The sequence below is a fragment of the Dipteris shenzhenensis genome, chromosome 19 (genome assembly GCF_047967505.1).
Source record: "Dipteris shenzhenensis isolate YYH24624 ecotype China chromosome 19, Dip_SZ_1.0, whole genome shotgun sequence".
NCBI lineage: Eukaryota > Viridiplantae > Streptophyta > Polypodiopsida > Gleicheniales > Dipteridaceae > Dipteris > Dipteris shenzhenensis.
Window position 1 is genome coordinate 52720369 of NC_141614.1, and position 26906 is coordinate 52747274.

Below are 26906 nucleotides of genomic sequence, written 5' to 3' on the forward strand. Positions count from 1 at the left end.
TAGAGAAAGGTATTATGCTGCTTGTCATTTATGTTGATGATTTGATCATCACAGGTGATAGTGATGAAGATATCCTTCATGTGAAAATGCTATTGAAGCAGAAGTTTGAGACGAAGGATTTGGGAGAGCTACGTTATTTCTTGGGCATTGAGGTGATTAGATCACCAAGTGGGATACGGCTCTTACAGAGGCAGCATGGATTGGACATGCTGTCCAAATATGGGATGACAGGCTGTAAGCCTATTTTAGTTCCTTTGGAGTAGAATGTAAAGCTGAGCACAGATGTAGGTGAGCTTCTGGAAGACCTTATGTACAGACGCATAGTAGGAAGTTTGATTTATATGACTATTACTAGGCCAGATTTGAGCTATGCTATTGGATTGGTAAGTCAGTTTATGCAGGCTCCAAGGAAACCGCATTTGGATGCGGCTAGATGCATACTCAAGTATGTGAAGTCCACATTGCAGTATGGACTATTGTATGAGACTGGGGTTCAGATACAATTGCATGGATACACTTGGGATGGTATTATTTTTGATAGATGATCTACCAGTGGATATGTGTTCTCTTTTGGGAGTGCTACAGTCACTTGGAGTAGCCTGAAACAGCCTACAGTTGCCTTGTCGAGCACAGAGACTGAGTAGAGGGGTGCAGCAATGGCTGCATGTGAGGTAGCTTGGTTGCATAAGCTACTTTATGATATACATCAGTCTATAGATGGGCCAGTTGTCATTTATTGTGACAACATGAGCAGTATACACTTGGCAAATAACATGCTAGAACAAAGCACATTGAGGTGCATTATCACTATGTGCGGGAGAAGGTTTTACTAGGTCTTATTGATCTAGTTTATGTCAGCATAGAGGATCAGGTAGCTGACATATTCATGAAGGCATTGGGCATAGAGAAGCTGCGCAAGTTCAGAGACCTGCTTGGTGTGCAGGAATTGGGATTGAGCTCAAGGGGGAGTGTTGAGATATCGAGCTCCACTCATCATATGCCAAGGTGACCGTTGTGCATTTATGTCACCGACTTGTTAGTTGCAGATGCGGTTGGTACACCGCCCATGAATAATAGCTGGATGACAGCTATCCTTATGTACTCTAGTTCGTGGCTCAGTTAGTATGCCACCTTAGTTAGCTAAGTTTGGTTTGAGACCCACATATAGGGTTCTTCTATTTCTTTGTACTAGAGTTCTTTTGGCTTACACAACTAAGAAGAGGAAAACTATTTTCAGCCTCCACCTTTGTGTGTATTCCCCCATTGTGTATGTGAGAAAGCCGCAAGTGAGACTCCTTGCTTCTCTCCGACTATCTTCACAGACTCTTGAGTCCATCTCTCTCTAGTTTATTCTCTCTTTATGAGTAGTCTTGGAGCTTCCGCTCCCTCTTGTATGTATGAAACCTCTTCTTCTCCCTTGTGTTTATAGTGTTTTGAGTTGCATTGGAGTGGAGTCTCACTCTATAGGTAATGAAGGTCACTTTAGGTTCTCTCTCTCTTGAGTGTCTCTTCCCTTTTCTTTCTTTCAAAGCCTTAAAAGTTCTTTGTATTCGGCCGCTCTCTATGCACACATGGCCCATATGTTTCCCAAGCCACCATGTAAACTTCTTTCCCTCTTCTAGGTGAAATCTATGAGGGGTGGATCGTTGATGAAGGTAGAGTCATGAGGGAGCATTCTGCTCAGGCGAAATTAGGATGGGTGGAGGGCAGTTTTCATGACAATTTGACCCCTTGTTAGTGTTTTGCTCATAACTTTCTGGTCGGTAGTCCGATTTTAATGAAATTTATATCAACACGAAGCTCTCTTTAAGGCACATCTCTTTGTGTTTGAATCTCTGATACCATGTCTCTACTGAAAGTTATAGGCCTTTGTGTCTAATGACAGTTTGTAGAGTGTTTTGAGCTAAGTGTAAAGGTGTCTATGAAGGAGGTGCAATGTTTCCTTGGAATCTACCCATCCGATCCAATCAACCCCTTCAAACTCCTCGATATATATCAGTTCATGTCATGTTGAGCCACAAGATCTTCTTTCAACAACGTATCGCTCTTCTCTTTGGCACAGACCGCCGGCTCGCTCAGATTATGGCCTCTACTGATCATTTCCTTCTCCCTATGCTTGATTACAACATCACTTGGGATGTTACTGTTGAGATATCAAGCTCTACCCCCGATATATCTCCTGGATGACTATCATTTATGTCACCGCCTATGTTAGTTGTACTCGTGGTGTAGTTAGACTACCACGTATGTTTTGGTTTGGGTTCACATATGAACCACGTATTCTAGGTTTTGACATATAGGGTATTTCCCTCTTCTATTGTATTGTTGTTGTGTGCAAAAGTGAAGACAGGCTTCACCCTCCAACCTTGTGTCCTCTCTCTTTTGTGTGTTGTGAAGAAAGCTGAACTTGAGTCTCCTATCTCTCTCCCTCGTTCTTTACATGGTATCAGAGCCTTGTTCGTGGTAAGGAGCTCAAGAAAGCTAGCCAAGTTTGTGGTGTCCTGGTAAGAGGACCAGTGTAGCTTTCCTATTTCAAGATTGGGAGCAAATCTCTGCAGGTAGCACAGCCAGAAGTGCAGGAGTGCACTGCTTCAGATTGAGAGGCCCTTCGCGGTGCGGCGAGAGCGCAATATATTTTTCTGATTTGAGGCCGTTTCGGGGCCCGTTTTGAAGGCGGAAGTTCTTCGCAGGCACTCAAAAAAAGGCCCTGTTTTTGCTGTGCGACCACCGCGCGGCTAGTCGGTGGAAAGGTGCCATAGAAATTGCATCGTATGCCTATGTGCAGAGATATTGGCAGTTGCAGATTCATGAGGCTCTTTGCAAAAGTTTTGCTATTTGCCCTTCTGAGGCATTTGCTGTGTTTACAGGTTGCTGTTGCAATTCGTGATTTGTAAAATGTCTGAGAATCTGTCTACCATTGTCAGTGAGAAGCTTGACAAGAACAACTTCCAAGCATGGAAGTTCAGGATGACAAACTTCTTTATGGGAAAGGGAGTTTGGGATTACATCAGTGGTGAAACTGCAGAACCAGTTTTGGGTGCTGCTCCCACTCCTGCTGAATTGAAGGCCTTTAAAGAATGGCATGAAAAAGCCAGAAAATGCCTGTATTGGCTGTCCGTTAGCATTTTAGATTCTATGATTGTGCATATACAGGATCTAGAGATGCCTAAGGAGGCATGGGATACATTGGTGAAGCTGTATAGCACAAATACCAAAGCACGAAAGATGCAGCTAAAGCAAGAGTTGCACAATGTGCAAAGGAAAAATCTGAATATAAATGAGTATTCCTTGAAGGTGAAAGGCCTTGCAGATTCTCTTGCCTCCATTGGAGCACCTGTTGATGATGAGGACTTAGTGTCCGTGACCTTGAATGGTCTTGGGAAAGATTATGCACAATTTCAGACATCCATTGGAGTCCGTGAAACATTTCCTGATTTTCAGGAACTTATTGCTCTCTTGCTGAGTGAAGAGCAAAGGAATGGTGGTTCAGCCACCTCAACTTCTCAAGAGACTGCTTTCTACTCGAATACAAGTAGAGGCAGAGGTAGAGGAAGAGGCCGTTCTGGTGGCCGTGCAGGAAATCAGAACCAACAGCAACAACATAAAAACCAGTCCTATGGAGGAGGACGTGGTAGTTCTAGAGGCAGGGGGAGCCAAAGAGGCCGTGGTTCATGGCAAAGGAACCAGCAAGTAAATAGCAGCATAGAATGCTATTATTGTGGAAAGCCTGGACACAAGGAGAATACATGCTATAAAAAGCAGAATGACATCAAAAGTGGAAAGTTGCAGCAAAGCAACTATGCATCATCAAGTGGGCATGGTGACGACAGAAATGAGCACCTTTTTGTGATGCAACATATGGTTAACTCCATGTCAGGAGATGCTGCAGCTTGCATTGATGTTTGGTATGTTGATTCAGGTGCCTCTAACCACATGACCAGTCATGGTGAGTGGTTTCATGATGTCAGAAATTTGGATAAGCCAGGTTATGTTGAAACAGGTGATGATACTGCGCAGCCAATTACGCAGGTTGGTAAAGTGCCATTGGCTATGCAGGATGGCAAAACAAAGTACTTAGCAGATGTCCTTCATGTTCCAAAAATCACTAAGAACCTGGTTTCAGTTGGCCAGATGGTTGAGCAAGGTCTGCAGGTTAGATTTAATCCTGATGGATGCTTTGTTGAGGACTTGAAAAATAAATGCCGCTTGGTTGCGAAAGGCAACAAAAATGGAAGAATGTTCACCTTGGATGTTGATATGCCTGAGGTGAAAGCTGCTATGTTTGCGCATGGGAGAGGTGTCATTGCAGATATTGAGATATGGCACAAGCGCATTGGGCACGTGAATATACAAAGGCTGAAATCTATGCAAACGAAAAACATTGTTGCAGGTTTGCCTAAATTCAGAGTTGAGGGAATGCAAAAGGTATGTGAAGCATGCCAAATGGGTAAGCAGGCCAGACATGCATTTCCTAAAAATGCTAAGGTGAGCAGAAGACCTTTGGAAGTGATCCATTCAGATGTTTGGACAACCAAAGCTGCTTCTATTGGTGGATGCCATTATTATGTGACGTTTATTGATGACTACACTAGGAAGGTGTGGATTTATTTTATGAAGCACAAAAGTGAAGTGTTCAGCCATTTCAAGGCTTTTAAGGCCATGGTTGAAAAAGAGAAAGGTGTGTATATTATAGTGCTAAGATCTGATGGAGGGGGAGAGTACTTTTCAGAAGAATTTTGTGAATATCTGAAAGAACAGGGAATTCAAAGGAAGTACTCATGCAGGTCTACCCCTCAGCAGAATGGGGTTGCAGAAAGGAAGAACAGGCATATTGCAGAAGTAGGACGGGCGATCCTAAATGAGAAAAACATGCCTGATTATTTTTGGGCTGAAGCAGTAGCAACTGCTGTTTATATTATGAACAGAACCCCCACTGCAACTGTCCATGGCATGACGCATGAAGAAATGTATACAGGTCAAAAACCAGATATTTCTCACTTGAAGGTATTTGGTTGCATAGCTTATGTTCATGTTCCTGATGAGAAGAGAACAAAGCTGGATCCAAAGGCAGAAAAATGCATCTTTATTGGATATGCTCAGCACCAGAAAGGGTATCGCTGTTATAACCCTTCCACCCGCAAAATGCAAGTGAGCAGAGATGTTGTTTTTGATGAAATGAGCAGCTGGTATGCACCAACTGTTATGGTAGGAGATGCAGATGCAGGAAATGGGAATGCTGCAATAAATGCAGAGCAGCAATCTCAAGCCTTGAGTGGACCCAGAGAGTCCTCTACTAGTGGATCTAATGCATGGATAGGGAGATTGAGATCTAGTGAATCGTCACATGGCAGTCCTGATAGTGTTGTGCAGGTATCACATAAGGGAAAAGAAAAAGTGGACCATGCTCCAGTGTTTGATGTGTCTGCTGGTAGCTCTCATGCTGATGGAGAGTCAAGTGGCTCTGAAATGAGCCTTGATGAGGAACTTGGGATTCCTTCTGTTGTTACACCTGGTGCAAGGAAAAGCAGGCATGATTTAAAGACTCCTGCAACTGATCCAGTTGTACGGAGGTCCACTCGTATTAAGTATCCAGTTGACAGGCTGAGATATGATGGGTATACAACACATCACTATGCTTATATGGTCAAGGTTCTAGAGGAGCCAGAGCCCACATGTTTTGAGGATGCAGCAGGGCATAAAAATTGGGAAGCAGCTATGGATGAAGAGATGGATGCCTTGGATGCAAACCACACTTGGGATTTGATGCCTTTGCCTCATGATAAGAAGGCTATTGGCTGCAAGTGGGTTTACAAAGTAAAGCACAATGCTGATGGGTCTGTTAGCAGGTACAAGGCAAGATTGGTTGCCAAAGGTTTTGCACAGACATATGGAATTGACTATGAGGAAACTTTCAGCCCAGTTGCAAGGATGGCAACCGTGAGAGCAGTAATTGCTATGGCTGCTGCAAAGGGATGGTCTTTGCATCAGATGGATGTGAAAAATGCCTTCTTGCATGGTGATTTGCAGGAAGAGGTTTATATGATGCAGCCAGAAGGTTATGAGGATAAAGCACACCCCGATTTTGTATGCAGGTTGTGCAAAGCCTTGTATGGCTTAAAACATGCGCCGAGGGCATGGTCAGACAAGATAGGGCAATATCTTGTCACTATTGGATTTCAGATTTCCAATTCAGATTTTTCACTTTATGTGAAAAGGACAAACAGAGGGATTGTGCTTATAGTCATCTATGTTGATGACTTGATTATTACAGGTGATAGTGATGTAGACATTAATGAAGTGAAGCTGCTGTTGAAGCAGAAATTTGAGATGAAGGATTTGGGAGAGCTGCGTTACTTCTTGGGCATTGAGGTTATTAGATCCCCGAGTGGGATATGGCTGTTGCAAAGGCAATACGGTTTGGACATGCTGTCCAAATATGGGATGACAGGCTGTAAGCCTATCTCTGTTCCATTGGAGCAGAATGTGAAGCTCAATGCAGAGTCAGGTGAGCTTCTTGAAGATATTACTATGTACAGGCGCATAGTAGGTAGCTTGATTTACATGACTATAACCAGACCAGATTTGAGCTATGCTGTGGGGCTGGTGAGTTAGTTTATGCAGGCACCGAGGAAGCCACATTTGGATGCGGCTAGGCGCATACTGCGGTATATGAAGTCCACATTGCATTATGGACTGTTTTATGAAGCTGGGTGTGCATTACAGGTACATGGATACACAGATGCTGACTGGGCTGGTAGTGTCTCAGACAGGAGATCTACTAGTGGTTTTATGTTTTCCCTTGGGAGTGGTGCCATCAGTTGGAGCAGCAAGAAGTAGCCAACAGTTGCCTTGTCGAGCACAGAGGCTGAGTACAGGGGTGCAGCAATGGCTGCATGTGAGGTAGCTTGGTTACGGAAGCTACTTGCAGATATGGGACAGTCAGTTCATGCAGCAGTTGTCATTCATTGTGACAACATTAGCAGCATCATGCTTGCTAATAACCCAGTTTATCATGCTAGAACGAAGCACATTGAGGTGCATTATCACTTTGTGAGAGAGAAGGTTCTAGCTGGTGAGATTGATCTTGTCTATGTCAGCACTGAGGAGCAGGTGGCTGATATTTTTACGAAGGCATTGGGTACCGAGAAGCTTCGCAGATTTAGGAGCTTGCTTGGTGTACGTGAGATGGATTTGAGCTTGAGGGGGAGTGTTGAGATATCAAGCTCTACCCCCGATATATCTCCTGGATGACTATAATTTATGTCACCGCCTATGTTAGTTGTACTCGTGGTGTAGTTAGACTACCACGTATGTTTTGGTTTGGGTTCACATATGAACCACGTATTCTAGGTTTTGACATATAGGGTATTTCCCTCTTCTATTGTATTGTTGTTGTGTGCAAAAGTGAAGACAGGCTTCACCCTCCAACCTTGTGTCCTCTCTCTTTTGTGTGTTGTGAAGAAAGCTGAACTTGAGTCTCCTATCTCTCTCCCTCGTTCTTTACAGTTACCATCTTCATTCTCATATGAGGGAGGAAAGTATGGTGTGATATCTTGGCATAAAATCTTCTCTTTTAATGTCCCATTCTCAATGATAAATATCTTTGTCAGTCAGTTTGAAAGCAGCAGGAAGTGAAGAGGTGTGTGAAGTTTATTACACCCAACTTCATGTCACACCGCCATGACCACTAGAGCACCAAAGATGATTGTATAAAGGACACAATGGATTGTGTGGAGGCCTTCGTAGATTGCCAGTACATAATCCTTGAAGAGCATGACTTCATATTAGAAGAAGTGGAGGATGAAGTCCCTAGTGACCCGCCTAACGGCTCGGAGGAGGAAAGTACCTTGGACAGTAATGCAGAGTAGTAGACCTCCTCCACTATTTTGGCATTTTTGGAGAATGTCTCTTTTGGAGACAGATTTTGCTTAAGCATACTTTTGGAGACATATTTTGTGCTCTTTTTTTGTACATGAGAACTCTTGTTTAACAATAGTATTTTTGGCAATATTTTTTATATATGAAAACCTTCTTAGATTCCACTTGTCTTTTATAAATATTTGTCATTTCAAAACTTGCTTATCATAATTGTCTTAAGTAAATAATTGTCCTTTCATAATTGTCCTTTTTGCATTGAAGTCATTTCATAATTTTAGCAAGTGATTAGTTGTCTTTTCATAATTTCTTGAGTTTGAATTTCATAATTGTCTTAAATAATTAATTGTCTTTCCGCTTCTTACCCACTCTTGTGTTTGTTTTTGTCTTTGTGTTTGTGTCTACGTTTGTCCAATCCCCCCAAATGAGCCATGGGATCACGTCGCACATCTGATGAGTACAAAAACCCTCGTAGGTAGAGACATCATGATCTCTACTCTCCAGAGGACTTGGATTCCACTCAGGCGACTCGTCAGGGGCCTACCCCTAGCCTAACTCCTCTTAGAACTAGCACTGCAACTACCCCTCGGGAAACTCCTTTGCAAGCAGCCCATGGCTTCATCGCCGGGAGTCTCGATGATCTTTTCACATAGATGAGCAATGCAGAGGCAGCCTAATTCTTCTCTATGCTATCCCACCTCTCTTCTACTCTTCAATCCTTAGAGCTGCTTGGGCTCTGATACCATGTTAAATTACACAGTGCAGTGGAATAGAAACTGAACAAAGAATAGAGAGTACATAGAAAGTTGGAGACGAACAAAATTTTCCTTCAATACTAATGTAGTACAGATGATGGGTCCATCCACCCGTGCGCTCCCATAGTGGAGCTTAGATGGCGATCTAGACAGAGACTAGGTGAAGAGCTACAAGCTAGAAGATCTGATCTGATCTGATTTGATGGATACAATGGACTCGGAAGGTCTCCTCTTTATAGCTATGAGGGTGGTAGTCGGATCAACGTAGTCAGTGGAGCCGACCAGTCAACCTAGTCGGTGGAACCGACTAGTCGTCCATGGAATATTCCATATACCATCGCCCCAGACCCCAGTGAGAGCAAGGGGCTCCCACATAATCAAGACAATGTGCCTTGTTGTGCTACCAGCTTACCTACCCTACCTAGCCCATAGGCTAGACTCACATAGATCACCTTTCTACCATCAAAAGTCTCATTGATAGACCTCATCTGACATGCAAGTCAAGATCCATCTAGTGTCCCAGGCTCACACATGGCTTCTCCTCATATGGGAGCCTTACAACTTGAGCACCTTGGACCATTGGTGGTTACCAAGAGGGTCGGGCATTGAGCATATTTAACATCCCATCAGCGGAGGTGAGCAGTGATGATGAGGATTTGGCTTACATGGCTTCAACGAGGGCCAAGGATCAAGCATAGCTCACGAGGGCCAAGGATCAAGCCAGCGCGACCATGATGACGACGAGGATGATTCAGATGAACAGTAGCAGTAGCAGTAGTAGTAGTAGCAGTAGTAGTAGTAGTAGTAGTAGTAGTAATAATAGTAGTAGTTTGTATATACTTCGGCATGTATATGCTTTTGTATGTCAACTCGTTTGAGCGATTTTGTATCACCCTTTTCAAAAGGGTAATTTTGTAACAAACAATGTTGTATATCTTTGACATGTATATGCTTCTGTCTCTCATCTCGTTTGAGCAATTTTGTATCACCCCTTTCACAAGGGAAATTTTGTGACAAACAAGGTTTGAGAGTTTTATCTCGCTTGTGTGCTTGTAAACATTCTTTTTTAATTACTATAAAAAAAACATTAGTGGGGAAAAACAGGGCTTGCTGTGGCCCTGTTTAGCCCCACTAATGTTTTTTTAGTTTCTATTAAGCATCACTATATAGCGATGCTTTACCAATGTCGCTATATAGCGATGTTTATATAGCGACAATTGTTTTCTTAGGTTAATAGTGATGTAAATACCGACCTTTGAGCCTGTTAAAAAAAAGGTTGGTATTTCCATCGGAAAACGATCTGTGCCTTGTAGTGCATCAACATCATTTCTGACAAAGATGATGTCCCTTTGCATAGTTAATGCATGTCTCTCATCGAGTACTCACAGAGGCATGAAAGGCAATCTACTTCTTCTAATTGGGTGCTCCCTACCATTAGGGGAGATTTGAGGTCTCAAAAGGGCCTCGTAAGGAATGGATTAAGAAATGGATTAAGTTAATTGGAAGTGAACCTACTATGGTAACCCATGGCATAAGGGCCCCATAGCAATGAATCAACTGGCATGGGTACCTTTATTTTGAAATAGGATAACCTTGGCCTTTGGATGGAGGTGGATGGTGGATAGATCAAAGGCCTAGGATGTCTTTGGTGGATGGTGGATGTCCTTAGGTGGGTTCCAAGCTACAACATTTGACTTTGGGAAGGCCGAATTAAGAGGGAGAAGGCACTTTAAATGTGGACCTTTGATCTAAATCTAAGATCAAGGGCTAGGATGGAAGCACCTATTTGGAGGGCTAGACGCAAGCGGGTTTTGGATGGTGAAGACAAACCTTGTAGTGCATCAACATCATCTCCCTTGGATCTCTATGTTGATCAAGGGCTTATAAACTTTTAGTGTACCACATGCATTCAAAAGGAGGGGTGTTTTGATCCCAAATTTGGAAAAAAATTAACAGGATTACAATAACAGGAGGCATTTTTTATTTCAAATTTAGAAAAAAAGTTGTTAGTTTATAAGTAAAGAGGGTTGGTTTTATAGGGGAAAATATTTTAGTTGAGGGATGTTTTTTATACCCCTTGAATGCATGTGATACCTAGTATTTCCTAGTAGTGCACCCCTTGAGCCCTTGGTCTAAGGGATGGGAGTGCTCTACCTCAAATTTGAATGTATCACTTGAATTAGAGATGAGATCAAGGAGCTAGGAGTGATGATCATGGATCCAAACTCTGGGTTAGAGGTCTCACCACCCTTAAATGCTTTTGTTAACTTGAACATACCATTACCCCACATCTCAGAGCACTCTCATCTCATGTGTTCGATGTTCTTCGGCTAGTCCATTCAAACAAATTTGGTCCATTCCCTTGATCAAGAAATTACCTCATATATTTTTTAACTTCATAGATTATTTCTCTCGCTTCACTTATGTGTTCCTTCTTTGGCGCATGCCTGGGGGGTGCACTACTAAAAAACCCTACGTATCACATGCATTCAAAGGGTATTAAAAAACCCCCTCAACTAAAATTATTTTCCAAATAAAACCACCCCTCTTTCCTTATGAGCTAATATATTTTTTCTAAAAGTAAAATTGAAAAACCCCTCCTATTCTTAGAACTGACAATGGTGGATAATATGAATCTTATGACTTCAATGATCATTGTTCTAGTCAAGGCCTTATAACATGGATATACTATTCCTTACTCTCCACAGTAATATCGAGTCACTAAATGAAAGAATTCAACAATCCTTAATGCTATGCAGTGTTCACTAATTCATGCCGGCCTTTCAAAAATATTTTGGGCGGATGCTGTGCTCTCCGGAGTACATGTTCAAAAATTTCTCCCTACATCTGGCCCAACTGGAGGGATCCCAATCCCAAATCCCAACTTGGATTGGTACTACTCTCTCTATTTCTCACTTGATTGTATTGCTTACATTAATATCCCAAAAGACACAAGGACCAAGTTTGAACCCTCTAGCCAAAAAGTGTTTTTCCTTGGCTACCTAGGTGGTGTAAAAGGGTACAAGTTTTATGACTGCTATCCAAAAAGGAAATCATTAGTATGGATTCCATTTTTTATGAATGTTTTATGGCTAGCTCTTGCTTGCCTAGCCGATTGCTCAAATGAACCTCGTCCTATCTTGAAGAATTTTCCTTTTGCTATGTTTGATCTCAATTACAGCCCTGAGGTGGTAAATGAAAAGAAAATTGATATCTTTATTGATCTTCTTCTTGATTCTAAAAATGATTGATCTTCCTGTCAGTCCTTACAATTTGACTACACTTTCCATCATTGAATATCCCACATTTCTTGACGGTAGCTATGCTAACTCCTCAAAAGGCTCAATGGACGGATCTAATGTGGGAAAAGTTTGATTCTCACACCCAAAGGCACTTGGATTCTCACAAACATCCCATAAGGACAATAGCCTATTCAATGCAAGTGGTTCTATAAAACAAGCTCAAATCTGATAATACCTTTGACAAATATATGTTGGTAAACTAAAAGGAAAGCATGGAGTGAACACAAACTGAGAATTCTTGCTTATGGAATGAAGAAAGTTGAGGTCCTTGAGTACCTTGAGTAGGCACCTCTTACATGATCACTGACATCACTGATGAGCTCTGAGCTCCACAATCTACTCCTAGATTCTCTCAATCATCCTATGTGGCTTCTCACCTAACAGTGCTTATGGGCACCTAAATGTGCCTCTAGTGCACACACATAGAAACCAAGGTGTGCCTAGGGCATACACCTTGAGATATCCCAACATACTCCCCCTCAAGGGAATGCCCCAGGCTATGTCAAGGATACAGCTAGCACAAGGTGTCACATGCCATCTCATGGTGGTCATGGATCTATCAATGGCTAGGATCTCAAGCTAGCAAGGGTTCCCATGGGTGTAAGGTAAACAAAAGGGATACAAAAGACCTTCCAATGGTTATCTCCCCTGCATGTACATGCACACAATGTCTGCAAGAGGTACCATGGAGCAAAAACACATACACATGGCCTACATCATATGGTGACCAGAGGTGTTTACAAAACACACAATAGTTTATTTCATTCATTTTGGAGGACTATCCATGGAGGACTATCCAGGCTGACTACCTTGACTCAACAAAAAAGAGAGATCTGGAGCATACATGGAGATGATTCAAAAAGCATAATCTTCATAGGATGCCTCATCTTGTGGAGGCACATCAATTGAAAGTAGATTGGCATTTTCTAACTTTGAAGTTGCTTCCTTTTTGGCTCTACAAAACTTTTCATGATGATTGTTTTTGCCACAATGTTTGCCTGGATTGATCTTGAAGCAGTCTTTTGAGAGGTGATTAGTCTTCCCACAATGATTGCAAGGTGAAAACTTGCCCTTCTAGATTTTTATGGCATGGGCTGTGTCATTGCCTTTCTGGAGTTCCATGTGCCTTTCTTCTTCTTGAAGAGCAGAGATAAGACCTTCAAGATTAGGATTAGGAAGATTTTTCAAAGTGGTAACAACATGATCATAATCTTCAGGCATACTCTTGAGCAACACTGCCATAGCATCATCTATAGTGATAGGAGAGTTGATAGAAGCAAGTTGAGTCATGAGACTCCACATGTAATTGACATGGGTAGCCAAAGGAGTGCCACTCACCATCTTCAATTCAAAGAAAGCAATCTTAAGTGACAATTTTGAGATGTTCTGCCAAGCTTCCGAAGGAGACTCTAAGTCAGAGATGTGATGAATATAGTCATCTCCTAAGGCAAGAGTAATGATGCCATAGGCTTTCTCCTCTCTAGCAAGATCTCTTGTCGAGTGTGTCAGAGCTGAGGATTCTCCAGCATTGGAGGCTATTGAAGAAGAAGTTGAAGCCGGTTTGACAAGCCCCCAGAGGTTTTCCCCCATTAATACAAACTTGACCTTCATCTGCCATGTGTGGAAACCCTTACCATTGAACTTATCCATATTCAAGATGGTAGCCATGAGAGGGTCCAGAATGGGCAGTGTCTACTCTCTTACAAGGCAAGAAAGAGTTGAAAAGCTTCAAAAAACAAGCATTTAGAGTAGCAAAGGCTTGCAACCAAAATCCATACTACAAATCAATGATGTTTTCACTTCCATGCTTCATAGAGGTGACTAAATGAAAGTATTCCAAGCAAATCTAGGTATAGAAACTTAAAAGAAAGTTGTAGCCATAGTTGTACTGATGCTTTCCAAAACTTCAAAACCTCAGAAATGCTAAAGTAGCATCTAATATAGCATCACACTCACAACCTTGTCAAAACTGTCCAAAACAGAGGCCTAAACTTGGAGGGCTTGTATCTCACTCTTCAAAGCAAAGAAAAGAAGTCTTTTTGAAGCAAAAGAAAGCTCATATACTAGAGAAGATCCAGCACAGAGGTTGGGCGAAATGGCGCACTGTTTTGCCCGGGGGAGTTGCTGCAGTCTGAACCTGAGTTTTGACAATTTCTCCTTTGTTACTAAACCAAATAAGCTGAAAAATGACTCAAAATGTTTGTCTTGAGGTCTTCGATCTACTCCTAAGAGGGCTCGAGCAATCTTATAGCAAGCAGGGAGTATTTTGCAACAAAAGAATGATGAAAAAATGCGCTGTTTGGAGAATGGTAGCCAACAGAGACGTTTTTTTTTCAATTGCTTGCAGGTGGAGGTTTGCCCAAAAGAGGGGTATCTCCAACAGGAAGGGCTTGGAGAATAGCAGAGAACTGAGGGAGAACAAGCTTTAGCAAGATTTGGGAAGAAAGAGAAGAAATGGTGAAGATGAAGAAGAAGAAGATGGAGAAGAAGAAGATGATGTGGCACAAGTGGGCTCAAGGAGGACCAAAGTGCTCTGATACCATGTTGGTAAACTGAAAGGAAAGCATGGAGTGAACACAAACTAAGAATTCTTACTTATGGAATGAAGAAAGGTGAGGTCCCTAAGTAGGCACCTCTTACATGATCACTGACATCACTGATGACCTCTGAGCTCCACAATCTGCTCCTAGATTCTCTCAATCATCCTATGTGGCTTCTACCACCACCTAACAGTGCTTATGGGCACCTAACTGTGCCTCTAGCACACACACATAGAAACCAAGGTGTGCCTGGGGCATACACCTTGAGATATCCCAACAATAAAAAGCATGGCTGGTTGCTAAAATTTTTGCTCGAGTTGACTACCGTGACACCTTCTCCACTATTCTTTAGATCACTAGCATTCATGTCCTATCAGTCCTTGCCACTCAGTTGGATTTGGAAGTTCATCAGATGGATGTCCAAATTACTTTTTTGAATGGAAAATTACAAGAAGAAATCTATTGGAGCAATCTCTAGGCTTCATTGTGAAAGGAAAAGAGCACTTAATCTGTTAATTACATCATGCAATTTACGGTTTGAAGTAGGCATCTCAAGCTTGGTATTAAAGATTGATTCTTGTCCTCAAATAAACAAGCTCCATTGCTACTCCTCAAATGCAAAGATCTATTTGAAATGAAATCGACAATCCTTTATAATCATTGTTGGATATGTGGATGACACCATTCTGGTTTCCAATGATCTTTGTTTTCTCAACAGCACTAAATTTCTACTATCTACATCCCTTTATCATCATTTCTCTATATGTGGATGATACCATTCTGGTTTCCAATGATCTTTCTTTTCTCAACGCTGCTAAAGCTCTTATACTATCTTCTGCCTTTGTGATGTTGGACCTAGGAGAAATTCATTCCTACCTCACATTTCATTGTTCAAGCTTAACATTTTCGTAAATCGGGTATTCTTTTCCTTTGTTTGAAAAAATTTATTATGGAAATCTTAGAAAATTTTGCCATGGCAAAAGAAAATCCAATATCCACTCCCTTGGTTGCTATGTCAAAAAAGAATCATTCTGACCAGACTAATCCATTGCTCAAAAATTATGTTTCTTTTGCAAATCTCATCGATTGCCTCCAGCTTGTCAGATTGTACAATCAACCTGACATTCTTTTTTCTCTGAACTCTCTCGAACAAAATCTTACAAATCCTTGCCAAAGTCACTCGATAGTAGCAAAGCGTGTGCTTAAATATCTGCAAGGGACTAAGGAACATGGTCTGGTATATCAGAGACATGATTTCCCCCTTGCTCTTTCCCTTCTTGGCTATTTTGATGCAGACTAGCCTAGCTTAGTCTTGATGGGATATCTCAAGGTGTATGCCCCAGGCACACCTTGGGTTCTATGTGTGTGTGCTAGAGGCACAGTTAGGTGCCCATAAGAACTGTTAGGTGGTGGTAGATGCCACATAGGATGATTGAGAGATTCTAGGAGCTGATTGATGAGATGATTGAGGAGATGATTGTGGAGCTTGGTGGCTCATGTAGAGGTGCCTACATATGGACCTCACCTTTCTTCATTCCATAAGCAAGCAAGCAAGCATTCTCATTTCGTGTTCAACTTCATGCTTTCCTTTCACTTCTTCAACATGGTATCAGAGCACTATGATCCTCCTTGAGCCCATTTATGCCATTTCATCATCTTCTTCTTCTTCATCTTCACCATTTCTTCCCCAAAATTGTGAGAGCTTCTTCTCCCTCGTCGTTTCACCATTCTCCAAGTCCTTCTGGCTGGAGAGACCCCTCGTATAGGTGACCTTCCACATGCAAGGAATTAAAGAATGAGTGTTGCTACTGGTCGCCATTCCCCAAATTCTGTCGAAGCTCTCTTTCGCATATTCTCCTTCTCTACTCCACCTCTTTCTAATTCCTTTTAGGAAAGCTTTTCCATGCTTTGGACTCTATTGTATTCAAGTTTGAGCAGCAATGGGCATATATTCGAGGAGAACAGAGCCAAATACTAGTCGACATTGATGACATTCCAGCCAGCAACACTACCGACATTACATCTGACCTCTACACCAAAAATTTGCCCATATATGAGCTTTCATTTGAGCCAGAAAGCCCTATTTTCTTTTCTCTAAGGAAGGAGATCTAAGCCCTCCAAAATTAGGCCTCTGTTTTGGACAGTTTTGACAATGTTATGAGTTTGATGCTACATTAGATGCTACTTTAGCATTTCTGATGTTTTAAAGTGTTGAATAGCATCAGTACAATTGTGGCTACAACTTTCCTTTAGGTTGCTGTACATGGATTTTCTTGGAATACTTTCATTTAGCCACCTCTATGAAGTATGCAAGTTGAAGTATCATTTCCATTATGATTTTTAGTATGGAATTTGGTTACAAGTATTTGCTACACTAAATGCTTGTACTTTGAAGCTCTTAAACTCTTTCTAGCCTTGTAAGAGAGTAGACAATGCCCATTTTGGGTTAGACCCTCTCATGGCTACCTTCTTGAATATGGATAAGTTCAAGTGTAAAGGCTTTCACACATGACAAATGAAAGTTAAGGTTGCATTGATGAGGGAAAACCTCTAGGGGCTTGTCAAACCTGCTTCAAGTTCTTCTTCAGCCTCTAATGCTGGATAATCCTCAGCTCCTACATGCTCGGCATGAGATCCTACTAGAGAGGAGAAAGCCTATGGCTTTCTCCTCTCTTGGCTTAGGAGATGACTATATTCATCACATTTTTGATTTGGAGTCTCCTTCTGAAGCTTGGCAGAAGCTTGATATTATTTTTGGTGCTAGCTCTCACATCTCAAAATTGTCACTTAAGATTGCTTTCTTTGAATTGAAGATGGCTAGTGGCACTCCCTTGGCTACCCATGTCAATCACATGCGGAGTCTCATGACTCAACTTGCTTCTATCAACTCTCCAATCACTACAGATGATGCAATGGTAGTATTTCTCAAAAGTATGCCTGAAGATTATGATCATGTTGTTACCACATTGAAAAATCTTCCTAATCCTACTCTTGAAGGTCTTATTACTGCTCTTCAAGAAGAAGAAAGGCACAAGGAACTCTGGAGAGGCAATGACACAGCCTATGCCATAAAAACTCAAATGGGCAAGTTTCAACCTTGCAAACATTGTGGGAAGACTAATCACCTCTCAAAAGATTGCTTCAAGATCAATCCTTGCAAATATTGTAGAAAAACAATCACCATGAAAAGTTTTGTAAGGCCAAAAAGGAAGCAACTACAAAACTAGAAAATGCCAATCTATTTTCAATTGATGTGCCTCCACAAGATGAGGCCCCCTATGGTGATTATGCTTTTTGAACCATCTCCATATATGCTCCAGATCTCTCTTTTATGTTGAGTCAAGGTACTCTGCCTAGATAGTCCTCCAAAATGAATGGAATAAACTATTGTGTTCTTTGTAAACACCTCTGGTCACCATATAATGTAGGCCATGTGTATGTGTTTTGCTCCATGGTACCTCCTGTAGACGTTGTGTCCATGTACATGCAGGGGAGATAACCATTGGAAGGTCTTATATATCCCTTTGTTTACTTCACACCCTTGGGAACCCTTGCTAGCATGAGTTCCTAGCCATAGATTTATCCTTGACCACCATGAGATGGCATGAGAAACTATGAGACTAGATGTATCCTTGACATAGCCTGAGGCATTCCCTTGAGGGGGGGTTTGATGGGATATCTCAAGGTGTATGCCCCAGGCACACTTTGGGTTCTATGTGTGTGTGCTAGAGGCACAATTAGGTGCCCATAAGCACTATTAGGTGGTGGTAGATGCCACATAGGATGATTGAGAGATTTTAGGAGCTGATTGAGGAGATGATTGTGGAGCTTGGTGGCTCATGTAGAGGTGCCTACATATGGACCTCACCTTTCTTCATTCCATAAGCAAGCAAGTAAGCATTCTCATTTCGTGTTCAGCTTCATGCTTTCCTTTCACTTCTTCAACAAGTCTCATAAATGCGATCAACTAGTGGCAAACACTTATTTCATTAATTTTGGACTTGTCAATGTACAAATTCATTTTTACATATACTTTTGGACTAGTTTTTGGATAAAATTTAAGAAAAACCCAATCTTCAAAGCACATATAAAAACATAAAAATAAGCATTTTTTAACATATTTTTAAAGGAGATGAAACTCAAATTATAAAATTTAACGTAGCCTAGATAAGTTACAAGAAAAAATAAGATTCAGCAGTTGTAAACTCTCTTAATATTTAATGGCATTAATAGACACCTTCAAAAGTTACAAACTCTTTTAATATTTAATGGTGTTAATAGACACCTTCAAAAGTTAAGAGGATATCGATCAGGTATTTAGCACAGTTTCAAGAGAACTAAAACACAAGGACATGGAGACGATGGATGACTTGATAAGAAAATGTGGGAGGCAAGTTGGTAGCCGTAAGGAAGGAACAGTATGCTCAATGGTTGAGAGGATGTATGATTAGAAGAGCTTTATTCTACCTTTCATACAAAAAGGTGGTGATGCCCTGATAGGAGGTCATAGCGCTCCACACTATTTTTGCTTTTTCTTAAAGGATGAAAAACTAGTGATGCAATGGCAACACTATTCTCTTGATACAAAATGCGAACCTGAAGTACCTTACTCTCTCTTAACTTCAATCCCGAGCAAAGAAATGCATCCAACATGGGCTCTTATAAAAGAATTCAGTGAGAAATCCAAAGGTGAAATAGAAGGCTTAAAAGTTTTTATTACATACAAAGAGGAAATGCTCTGGAGATTTTCTGATTGGAAGCCCTCTTGGAAGGAACACACTACTGTTGTAATTAGCAAGACCTACCAATTGATAAAGGACCTTGCAAAAATGCGAGAAGATGATATTAAGGCAGAACAGCCTTTATTTTGGCCAAATGTTGGTAATGACTTGTGTCCAGCATGTGATCTCTTTGAAAATGAGTTTAAATTGCTGCTCCCATGTCGATATTATGGACCCAAGAAGAGAGAGTTTATGCCACAAATAGACATAGACGTCCATTGTTTTGTTGCAGTTCGACCATCGGCGGATGATGAACATGAGAATGTGAAGTTTTGGGTTGCAAAAGTAGTTGACATGAGCATGGATGACCAAGGGAGAGCTACAACATTTACAGTAGTATGGTATGAGCCAAGGGGTAGGAAGGAGAACTAAGATAACAATACATTGTATAGTAGTCTGAAAAAGGAATGGGTCCCAAACCATGATGCAATTTCAAGACTTTCCACAGAGACAGTCATAGTATCCTGGAAATCAAGGTCAAAGAAAGCAAAGAAGCACATGGGGTATGATGTAGAAGACAAAATAAAATTACCACAACCAATTATTTCGCACATTACAGAGTTCATAAAGATGCTCGCCCAAGAGGAAGTAGAAGGAGATAGCACAAATGAAGAATGCCCATGATAACACCATTCAAATATCGAGAAAGAGTGAAGGTGGTGGTGGTAGTCAGATGAGAGTGAATGAAGATGGCACCCAAGTGATAAGTGACGACAAAAAGGACATTCTGAACAAGCAAATGTTTGGATCGCTCATTTCTATGATGATATAAAAGGACATTCAAACAATCAAATGTTTGGATCGCCCATTTGTACTAAACTCATTGTAAAGGAAAAAATAAATTATTGAAAAGGCCACAGGAGATCCTTTGTACAAAGACTCATCTAGAGAAATATTTGTTGTAAAACTTATGATATGATAATGTAAAATTGCAAGCATAGCTATTGCTATTTTTTGGAGTACAAAAGAGGCTTCCATCATGTCTCATGTTTATATAAACCTTTTAATTTCTTGAATATTCAAGAGTGTTATAGTTTTTTGCATTGAAAGTAAAAAGAGTCTTGCAGGTCTCTTATGTATATATTTTTTAAATGTTGTAAATCCTCAATAGCATGGTTTTTCATGGATTTAAACTAATAACTCGAATTTTTTAATTTAAGAATACGATTCTTATAAAGAAGAAATACAACTTTAGGAACTCTTTAGGAATTTAATAGTAGTTTTTGCATTACTAGTAGAACATTGTAGAGAGATATTTTGAAATGTATTATGTGGAAATGACAGTGCCAGAAAGTAAACTTTTGATTCTTGAATGACATTTTCATAAAGTAAACTTTTCATTTGGGAAGGATTTTAAGGAATAGTCCAAAAGTAGACATATGAGTCCAAAATTAATGAAATAAGTGTTGGCAATTGTTTCTTCCTCAACCAATCTTTGGTCTCATGGACTAGCAATAAACATCACTTCATTGCTGTGTCTTAGTAAAGTAGCAGAGTATATGGCAGCATCATTTGCGACACATGAGTTAATCTGGTAATAGCGGCTTCTCTTATTTGTGGAATATGTCTTATTTAATGAGAATAGAAAAATATTAGTGGAATATATCTTATTTAATAGTATGGATAGATACTGCCCCTTTCCCCCCTAGCAACAACCCTTAGTGATCCTAAAATGCTTGAATCTCAACCTTATGTTTGGGTTTTCTATATTGTAACACACACCATGGATCATCCTCTTCACTCTTCTCAAAGGCAACAAGAATTAAGAAGTTATTTTCTCCTTCTACTGTATCAGTGAGGTAATTGATATTAGGACATTTAGATCCTATTCTTTCATAGTTGCCACGGCAGCGGCAGCGTGAGAGAGAGGAGAGAGTGGGAGAGAGAGAGAGCAGAGAGAGGAGAGAAAGAGAGGGGGGCACGTGCGAGAGAGAGAGAGAGAGAGTGGGAGAGAGGTGTGCTGCGCGTGAGAGAGAGAGAGAGAGAGAGAGAGAGAGAGAGAGAGAGAGAGAGAGTGGGAGGGAGCGCGAGAAACAGAGGAGAGAGTGGGAGGGAGAGAAAAAGAGAGAGAGAGAGAGAGAGGGGCACGCTGCCACGATAGTGCAAGAGAGAGAGAGAGAGAGGGTGGCGAGAGAGAGAGAGAGAGAGAGAGAGAGAGAGAGAGAGAGAGAGTGGGAGAGAGAGAGAGAAGAGAGAGAGGCACAGTGCACAAGCGAGAGAGAGAGAAAAAGAGAGTAGAGAGTGGGAGAGAGAGAGAGTGTGTGTGTGTGGGAGAGCGAGAGAGAGAGAGAGAGAGAGAGAGAGAGAGAGAGAGAGAGAGAGAGAGAGGGATGAAGTGAGAGTAGGTGACGCGAGAGAGAGGAAATGGAGGGGAGAGGGGAGAGGAAATAAAAAGGAGAGGAAAGAGAGAGAGAGAGAGAGAGAGAAGAGAAAAAGAGAGGGAGAGGAGATATGAAGAGAGAGAGAGAGAAGCATACTAGCGTGAGAGAGAGAGAGAGAGAAGAAGAGAAAGAGAGGAGACGAGAGAGATTGAGGACAGATGAAAATTTAGAGAGGGAGGGAGCAAGAGAGCATACGAGAGAGTAAGAATGAAAGACTGTGACTCTCAGAGATAGAAAATCTTACCAATGAGGAGGAGAAATGAGTGGGTGACGATCAAGGAGGGATAAATGGTTTTGATGGAAGAATTTGGGAGCTACAATCAATGAGGGATATTAGAGGAGAGATAGTGAAGGAGAATGTAAATGTGTGGAAACTTGCAGACAAAACTATCTACCTTGGTGTGTGATTTAGTCGAAACTTAAACAAACAAAACTATAAACCTTGGTGTTTGAAAAGAGAAACGTGTGGCAACTTGAATTTCAAATTTCCCACCTTTTTTTAAATTCTGAATCCTTGTGTTTGAAAAGACAAATGTGTGGAAACTTGAAAATTGTGTGAAAAGACAACCTTGTGTTTGAAAAGACAAACGTGTGAAAACTTGAAAAGTGTGAAAAGACAACCTTGTGTTTGAAAAGACAAACGTGTGGAAACTTGAAAAGTGTGAAAAGACAAACGTGTGCGAAAAGGAAAACTTGTGGAAACTTGAATTTTAAATTTTTCTTTCTTTTAAAATTTAAAATGAGTTTCACTTTCATTTTCAATTTACTAGTTTAATTTCTTTGAAATATAGTAGAAAAAAATGCATTTTGTGTTGGAATATAGAAAGTATAATTTTAATTTTATCACATTTTTGAAAATTTTAAAATAGTTTAACTTACATTCGTATATTATTAGTTTAATTTATTTCTTTTTAGGGAGAATTAATATATTCTTCTACGTAAATATTAAATTTTAAGTTTTATTTTCTTAATTTTACGTTTAAATTTTAAATTTTTTCATAAACTTTAAGTTAAATTAAATTCATTTATATTTCAAATTTTGTGATTTCAAACTAATAAGAATTTACTTTGTCAAAATGTAAACTTCGTATAATTGTGAATTTTAAATTCTTATTAGTTTTAAGTTAAATTAATTTGAATTAAAAAAGAGTTTGGGAGTTTGGGTTTAAGGTTTGGGGATAAGGAGTTTAGGGTTTGGGAGATAGGGCTAAGGGTTTGGGGTTAGGGGTTTAGGGTTTGGGTTTGGGGTTAGTGTTTAGAAGTTAGTATTTGGCGGTTAGGGTTTAGGTTTTGGGGTTTAAGATTTAGGGATTAGGGTTTAGGGTTTGGGGGCTAGGGTTTAGGGTTTGGGTTTAGGGTTTGAGAGTTTGGGTTTAGGGTTTAGGGTTTGGGGGTTTGGGTTTAGGGTTTAGGGTTTAGGATTTAAGGCTTTAGGGTTTAGGGTTTAGGGGTTAGGGTTTAGGGTTTAGGGGTTAGGATTTAGTGTTTGGGGATTTGGGTTTAGGTTTTAGGATTTAGGGTTTGGGGGTTTGGGTTTAGGGTTCAGGGTTTGGGGGTTTGGGTTTAGGGTTCAGGGTTTGTGGTTAGTTTTTAAGATTTGAGGGTTTAGGTTTTGGGTTTGGGCATTACGGTTTAGGGTTTAGGGTTTGGAGTCAATTTAAATTTGTAGTTTTTATTATTTAAATTTAAATTTATTAAGATTTTAACTTCTTATTAATGTGAATGTTAAATTCTTATGAGTTGTAAGTAAATTAGTTTTTGTAAATAAAAATTTTATCTTTTTTAAACTCGCAATGTGAGTATATTGAAAAGAACAATGGAAAATAGATTATTTCTTGCTTTTAACTCGCAACCTAAGCATATTGAAAAGAACAATGGAAAATAAATTATTTCTTGCTTTTCTTTGCTTCGACGGTTGGTGTAGTCTAGACTAGAATAGATTAGTTTGTCCTTAGAGGAGAGAACTCCAAAAAAACCAATCAAAGCCATGCTCAAAATTTCCCAACTAGTTCTTAATCAAAGTCAGTCCATTTGTTCACATTCAGTTTCACACTCACAACAACCCTACCATTTAAGCAACGATCAAGGTTTTAAAACTTTCAAGATGATTGGAAGTTGTATCAGTGGATAGGACAAATTACAGCTGAATCAATTAAGGGACTGGACAGAGTAGATTATATTTGTACTAGTTGTGGGAGTTGAGAGAGCATTTTGCACTTATATCTGATAGACTTCAAATTTGTATTTGACTGTACTTTATTTCATTTTACACTATCCACGAGTTCATTGTAAATCCTTATTTTTTTTCACATTTATGCATGTATCTAAGCCTTGTAAAGCCTTTTAGGCTATTCCCAAAGCATGAAATTGATACTTATACAATTGGGAAGAATGAAAACTTGAGGTGTATCAATGGGACTCATTGTACTTTTGATTTATCAAAGTAATTGTAGTTTGTCAAAGTACCTAAAATTTTTGTTGTGCTTTAATATAGGATGGATCTTGAGGCTACAATATTTGTCAATGGTATGACACTGAAATACAATGGAAGAATTAATGCCCCAAAGTACTTCACAAACTAGACCATTGTTGACACAACAAAGAAATCATGGTTCTTGGTATTGAGTAAAGGAAATCTCATTCTAGTGATGACAAAGAGAGAGTTGGAGAAAGATGAGTGGGCTGTTGGAGGTGCAAATCTCTCATGGACAAAGGGGATAAGAAGAAGGAGAAAGGGTTGAATTATCCCACATACAAAGGTGTGTGGAAGATGAAGGGACATAAATAGTCCAAGTTGCCCCTCCTATCTTCAATTCCCCCAAGCTTGCCTTTTGTGGAGGTTGGAGGGCTGGCTAGGCAAGGGTGCCTTATGGCAGGGGTGGGGACCTGCCATACACACATGCCAGAGCCTCCGTAGTGGCCATGAAGGTTGTGCACTTCCGTGAGGTGCTAGCGGTCTTGGCGGGGGGCACGCTAGGCACATGCTCTTGGATTCTAACATGGTATCAGAGCCCGGGTCTGATCCCCGGCCACCTCTCTCCATGATCGATTGGAGGGGGGTGTTGGAGGTGCAAATCTCTCATGGACAAAGGGGATAAGAAGAAGGAGAAAGGGTTGAATTATCCCACATACAAAGGTGTGTGGAAGATGAAGGGACATAAATAGTCCAAGTTGCCCCTCCTATCTTCAATTCCCCCAAGCTTGCCTTTTGTGGAGGTTGGAGGGCTGGCTAGGCAAGGGTGCCTTATGGCAGGGGTGGGGACCTGCCATACACACATGCCAGAGCCTCCGTAGTGGCCATGAAGGTTGTGCACTTCCGTGAGGTGCTAGCGGTCTTGGCGGGGGGCACGCTAGGCACATGCTCTTGGATTCTAACATGGGCATCAGATGTATCTTTCTCAAAGAGCAATTTGATTCAAGGGGGCACCTTACTAGGAATAAAAATTGAAAAAGATAGTAGTACAATGATGATTTACACAAAGTTAAGAATGAGCAACAGATTATTTCTTCTTTCAAAGAAAGATGCAATGCACTTTGTGATGCTGCCGCCAAAAGCACCTAGATTTCTTGAATTGGTTCTTGCATTGGAGATCCTCCAACATGTGTGGGAGGAATTTCCCATCGAGGAAGCAAGAAAATTGCAATCAAAGATTATCCTTGAATACTTTCAAGGTGTCATTGAACAAGGTTCAACTTCATTGGAGGGACCTAAGGTGCAAGAATCCACACATGAGAAAGGAAGTGATGAGAGACACTAGGTAGACCTGGTTCATGGTAATACAAATGAGAGAGGAATTGGAGTGGATAAGACAGAACACATTGTAGCATTACACATGGATACTTACAAGGGATATACATCTGAGACAGAAACTAAATTGGCTGAGACACAACATGCATCAGATGATACAGGACATGCACATGCATCACAGATAGAAATTGAATTGACTGAGACACGACATGCATTAGATAAGATAGGAAATGCACATGCATCTCTTGTTCATGGTATTACTCACTTAGATGGTGTAACTCATGAAGTTGATGGAATAACAGAACAAGTGTAGCCCTTAAGTATACTTGAAGTTGAGGCAATAGAAGAAGAAGTAGGGCAATCTAAAGTGGTTCACATAGAGCCCCTAAAAAATAAACCCCGACGTCAAATGCAAAAGGCAAGTACTTCACGAGCTATAGTTCCAAGTTCTATATCTCGAAAAAGAGGTCATTGTTATACAAAGAAAGGGCAAAGAAGAGAAGAGGAAGAACATGAAGAGGATGCAGAGGGTCTTGAAATGGAGTCAGATTTAGAAGCAGAAATGTTATCAATGAAGAACCTAAATCTTCGCTTGAATGAGGCTGTGACAGATGAGGATCCAGAATATATATGGGTTTAGAAGACTCAAGTTATACATGCTTCAACGGTGGTCAAAGCAAACGTCTTCACCAACAACAGAACCTTAGATATTGTCTATGTTGAAAAGATTTTTCAGGCTTTGATTGATGGAAAAAAATCAGTTGTTTCTAATTTGGTACTCCGTCCAAGGGCATTTTGGCCAGTCAGATGAGATTCTAGTCAATCCATCAATTTCTCTCAGCCTATAGATTTTGAGATGCAATTCACTAAGTTCCTCGGAAAACAAGTTCCCTCACTTCAAGAAGGATAGAGTTCAGTGAATGACCTAGAATGACATATAAAGGATGCCAAGAGAAATTTCTTAGCTCATTGCACATTTGAGGCAATAGATGGTCAGCACTATGCCCATGCTTGTAATGAGCATTCTAGAGAGGCATACAACAAAGGAGAAATTACTTATCAAACCTTTGTGAGTGTGCCTCAATTCCACTACTATTCTGCATGCATTTGTATCTTCAAGAATGATAAAAAATATTTGATTGAGTTGGAAAGACTTAATCATGACATTCATGCACTACGAAAGATCACCTCCACTTTAGAGAGGTTGCTCAAAGCTAGGACCATATGGAGAACTTTTCATTCTCCTGTGACCACTCTCAAAAGAACTACAACTAAAGTGGAAGCGGATAATCTTGTTGACTTCTACACATGCTTGAGTGCCATTGTACCAAGGGGAAAGCAGGAAAGAACAGAGGTGATTACAAGCTTTAAGACAATAAGGGACAGGTATCAAGACTACACAAGCATACTTTTCCATAGTGATGAAGTTTTTCATCAGATCAAAGACGTGTGTCTTGCTGGTAAATGTGGGTTGAGGGGGCTTTGGGTAGAGTCAGCATGGCCTGCTAGTTGAGGGCAAAAGAG